Here is a 6,000-nt window from a genome sequence, read left to right as displayed (position 1 = left end):
CTCCCCATCATAAAAATTTCCCCCTATCAGACTTTTGTAGCAATTTAAAGTCCTGGAAATAATGCTCATGAAAAAAAATTGGAAAAGAAAACAATAATGAAGTATTCACACTTACTGATTCATCTTTTAAAAAAGTGCTTGAAGCACTTCTTACTCTCAGTTTTTAAACATTGTAATTTTGTAATGTTAGTATTGATGTCTCCAAATGCTCCAAGCATGCATAATTATCTTCACCTACCATAATGCTATTAATTGTTAATATTTGTTTAAGAAGTAAGATAGACATTAACCTGGTGCCAGAAAAATGTCAGATCCTGAGAGAAAGTAGGAAGAAGTTTCAAAAAACTGAATGATATTTTAAGCAGTACTTCTATAAACAAAAAAATTTGAGTACTCTCACAAAGACAATAAAGCATTCCAATTAGACAATTAAACCTTAAAATGTGTTAAAATTAAATTTGAAATACTATAATCTTAAAATAACAATTTGAAAAATCTTGGTTTGTTATTTTTTGATAGAACAACTACCTTTTAAAAATATTTTTTAGTTGTAGATGGACACAATATCTTTATTTTTATTTATTTATTTATTTATTTGGTGCTGAAGATGGAATCCAGGGCCTCACGTGTGCGAGGCAAGCACTCTACCACTGAGCTACAACCCCAGCCCAAGAACAACTACTTTTTAACTAATGCTGATTTTATTTTTATAAAGAAAATGACCACTAATTTTACAAATGATGCTTACCAGAAGTCAATATGTTAGCTGTCATTGCTTGGTATTAATTATATGCAAGAGTTAACCCAAATATTTACATCTCTTTATAACCTCATGCAACTTGTTTACATTTAAGAATTTCCAACACCATTTCAAAAAATATTGTATATAATGGAGTATTTTTGTGACAAATTGTTATCTTTTCTGAGTCAACAGAAAATTTATTATCTTATCGTGCCAAAGTTTCTAGTTATTCATTTAAGTACCAGTATTTACTGTATTTTACAAAACCACTTGGCATTTTACATGGTTCCATTTCATATATGGTGGTGAAATTTACAAAAATCTATATGTGAAAATTTCATAACTAGGTGATCACTAGTAACTAAATAAACAGTTTCTATAAGCAGAAAGTAAAAAAGCTAGGCTCAAATATTATTTAAAGTTTAATCAGTAGATGGAATACAGCAACAAATGATTTTGTACAGTGAAAATTAATAATATATTTTATATAGACAGCAAAATAAAATTAAATGGGAGGAGCCCAGCCTCCCACCTGCATGGTAGGCAGACCACCCCAACTGGAAGAGGGGCCCAGCCGCCCACCCGTGCGGTCACAGGACCGAGCTCTGGACAAACATAAGGTCTCCCCAACACCCCCCCCTCATCAAACACCTTAAGAGAAAAACTGATGGAACTCATCTTGGAAAATCCCACCAACCCTTAAAACCCATCAACTGGTGGACATGGCTACCAGCTCAGTTCTGCAGCAGATCAGGGGCCTGGTTTACATCTCAGAGAATAAGAGTAGAGAGGCCACAGGTGGAAGCTCAAGTCCTCTCACACTGACTACCACCACAACCCTGAATGCAGAGACTCAAGCTAGGAATAGACAACGCCACCCACTGGAAGAAAAGAAAACACAGTTCTGAGAGACATTTTTTTTCTTTCTTTCTCTTCTCTCTCTCTTTTCATCCATGCATCCAGTCTCCTCTAACACTCCCCCTCTGGTCCTCACAACCTCAACATATGTGAAACCAAGAATTGTGCATGGAAATGGTCTTTAGCAACTGAATAACCAGAATAATATAATATAGAGGAATTGCATATGCCCCACCTCCTTTAATTTCTTTTCTTTTTAATCTTATTTTCTTTTTCCCACTCTCTTTTTTCTCTTTCTTTCCTTGTTATTTGTTTTTCTCCTTCTTACACCCTCTATCCCACTTGCAACCCCCTAAATTTTACTATTTATAAGTAGGGTGATCTTATAAATACAGTTAGGAGTTTGAATCTAGACATTCTTCCATAAATTACCCATCTATTGGTTAGAGCTCTCAAAAGTTACTAAGATTAACCCCATACCCTCACTCCTTTCCTCCTAAACATAACATCCTACACCTGAAATTCAGTTTTCTTCATGCTACCAGAAACGGTATGCCTTCCATGAAACTAATGACTATGTTTGTAAATGATAATTGAAACCAACATTTGTAGACATAGAGTCTAGCTATAAATGTAGTAATAAGGAAAACGTGTGCTTAGATGATGTACTATTGATATTGGGAACTGTTAACATTGTCTTTCTCCACAAAAGAGAGACTTTGGAACTATACAAGAGCAATATAAATATATAGGGGGAAAAATCAATAACACAACAGTTTCACAAAGCTGGAAAGAAACGTGAGCAGTATGAAAAGACAAGGAAAGAAAGGACCACAAGCAATGCAGGTCAACTCAACGTTAGAAGAGGTAATATCTGCAGCAGATGGAATGTCAGATAAAGAGTTCAGGATATACATGCTTCAGATGGTCTGGAGTCTCAAGGAAGACATTAGACAGCAAAATCAGACAATGAAAGATCACTTTGACAATGAATTACATAAACAAATCCAAGAAGCAAAAGATCAACTATACAGGGGGATAGAGGTTATAAAATAACAACAACAACAACAACAAAAACACGCACAAAAAAAAACCAAACAAACAGAAATTCTGGAAATGCAGGAAGCAATAAACCAAATTAAAAACTCAAATTAGAGTATTACCAGCAGAGTAGAACACATAGAAGACAGAACATCAGACAATGAAGACAAAGTATTTCCACTTGAAAAGAACACTGACAGCTCAGCAAGACTGTTAAGAAACCATGAGCAGAACATCCAAGAAATATGGGATAACATAAAGAGACCAAACTTAAGAGTTATTGGGATACATGAAGGTATAGAGGTCCAAACCAAAGGAATGAGCAATCAGTTCAATGAAATAATACGAGAAAACTTCCCAGACTTGAAGAATGAAACAGAATTCCAAATTCTAGAAGCCTAGAGGACACCGAATGTGCAAAATCACAAAAAATCCACACCAAGACACATTATAATGAAGATGCCCAATATACAGAATAAGGAGAAAATTTTAAAAGCTACAATAGAAAGAAAGCAGATTACATTTACGGGTAAACCAATCAGGTTAACGGCTGATCTTTCAAAATAGACTCTGAAAGCTAGAAGATTCTGGAACAACATATTTAAAACACTGAAAGAAAATGGGTTCCAACCAAGAATTGTGTATCCAGCAAAATTAAGCTTCAGGATGGAAAATGAAATTAAAACCTTCCACGATAAACAAAAGTTAAAAGAATTTGCAGCTAGAAAACCAGCTCTTCAAAACATCCTTGGCAAAACATTACAGGAAGAGGAAATGAAAAATAACAATGAAAATCAGCAGCGGAAGGTAATACAGTAAAGGAAAAAATAATCAACAAGGAAAAACAAATCATGTTCAGTAACATAAATAAACAAATATGGCTGGAAGTACACACCATATCTCAATAGTAACCCTAAATGTTAATGGCTTAAACTCACCAATCAAGAGACACAGGCTAGTAGAATGGATCAAAAAAAAAAAAAAGATCCAACAATATGCTGCCTACAAGAGACACATCGGATAGTTAAAGAAATACATAGACTGAAGGTGAAAGGTTGGGAAAAATCATATCACTCATATGGACCTCGGAAGCAAGCAGGAGTATCCATACTCTTATCAAATAAAATAGACTTCAAGCCAAAGTTATTCCTCAAAAGGAATAAGGAAGGACACTACATACTGCTCAAGGGAACCATACACCAACAAGACATAACAATCATAAATATATATGTCCCAAACAATGGTGCAGCTATGTTCATCAAACAAACTCTTCTCGATTTCAAGAGTCAAATAGACCACAATATAATAATTGCGGGAGACTTCAACACACCTCTCTCACCACTGGACAGATCTTCCAAACAAAAGTTGAATAAAGAAACTATAGAACTCAATAATACAATTAATAACCTAGACTTAATTGACATATATAGAATATTGCTGCAGTCTGGCTGGGCACAATTCAAGAGCCACTTGTCAAGCATAAACAAACTTTATTTTTAGAACACACATGCCACACCACACGAGCTCTTCAGGAATTCACTCAGAGCCCAACTGCCACCACCGGCTTCCCACAAGCCTCTCAACCCCCCCAACTCCTCCTGCTCTTGAGGCCGATTTGCAGGGTCGCGTGGGTGGAGCCAAAAAAGTCCCCCAATGAGCAGCTCCATGGTCTGAATTGGAGTGGAAACAGCCCAATGAGCATCACTGCAGACGAGCCAATCAGCTGGCAGCTAGAAGTTTGCTGGGGCCTCTGTGAGCCAATTATCAGCTGGCAGCTGGAAGTTTGCTGGCAGCTGGAAGTTTGCTGGGGCCCCTTCGGCTGTGGCTCTCAACTGAATATACCACCCAACATCAAGCAGTTACACTTTTTTCTCAACAGCACATGGATCCTTCTCAAAAATAGACCATATTTTATGGGCAACTCTTAGAAATTATAAAGGAGTAGAGATAATACCATACATCCTATCTGATCATAATGGAATGAAACTGGAAATCTACGATAAAAGAAGGAAGGAAAAACCCTATATCACTTGGAGAATGAACAATATGTTACTGAATGATCAATGGGTTACAGAAGACATCAAGGAGGAAATTAAAAAATTATTAGAGATAAATGAAAACACAGACACAACATATCGGAATCTATGGGACACAATGAAAGCAGTTGTAAGAGGAAAATTCATTGCTTGGAGTTCATTCCTTAAAAAAAGAAAAAAAAAACAACAAATAAATGATCTCACACTTCATCTCAAAACCCTTGAAAAAGAAGAGCAAAACAACAGCAAAACAATAATTAAAATCAGAGCTGAAATCAATGAAATTGAAACAAAAGAAAAAATTGAAAAAAATTACACAACTAAAAGTTGTTTCTTTGAAAAAATAAATAAGATTGACAGACCCTTAGCCATGCTAATGAAGAGAAGAAGAGAGAGAACTCAGATTACTAGCATATGGGATGAAAAAGGCAATATCACAACAGACAATATAGAAATACAGAAGATAATTAGAAATTATTTTGAATCCTTATACTCCAATAAAATAGAAGATAGTGAAGGCATTGTTCAATTTCTTAAGTCATATGATCTGCCCAGATTTAGTCAGGAGGATATACACAACCTAAACAGACCAATATCAATTGAGGAAACAGAAGAAGCCATCAAAAGACTACCAACTAAGAAAAGCCCAGGACCGGATGGGTATACAGCAGAGTTTTACAAAACCTTTAAAGAAGAACTAATACCAATACTTTTCAAGTTATTTCAGGAAATAGAAAAAGAGGGAGAACTTCCAAATTCATTCTACGATGCCAACATCACCCGGATTCCAAAACCAGACAAAGACACTTCAAAAAAAGAAAACTACAGACCAATATCTCTAATGAACACAAATGCAAAAATCCTCCATAAAATTCTGGCAAATTGCATACAGAAACATATCAAAAAGATTGTGCATCATGATCAAGTAGGATTCATCCCTGGGATGCAAGGCTGGTTCAATATACGGAAATCAATAAATGTTATTCACCACATCAGTAGACTTAAGATAAGAACCATAAGATCATCTCGATAGATGCAGAAAAAGCATTTGACAAAATACAGCATCCTTTTATGTTCAAAATACTAGAAAAACTAGGGATAACAGGAACATACCTCAATATTGTAAAAGCTATCTATGCTAAGCCTCAGGCTAGCATCATTCTGAATGGAGAAAAATTGAAAGCATTCCCCCTAAAATATGGCACAAGACAGGGAAGCCCTCTCTCACCACTTCTGTTCAACATAGTTCTCGAAACACTGGCCAGAGCAATTAGACAGACGAAAAAAATTAACGGCATAAAGATAGGAAAAAAAGAACTTAAA

Source organism: Marmota flaviventris, chromosome X, assembly GCF_047511675.1.
Source record: "Marmota flaviventris isolate mMarFla1 chromosome X, mMarFla1.hap1, whole genome shotgun sequence".
Taxonomy (NCBI): domain Eukaryota; kingdom Metazoa; phylum Chordata; class Mammalia; order Rodentia; family Sciuridae; genus Marmota; species Marmota flaviventris.
This window is presented reverse-complemented; position numbering follows the sequence as displayed.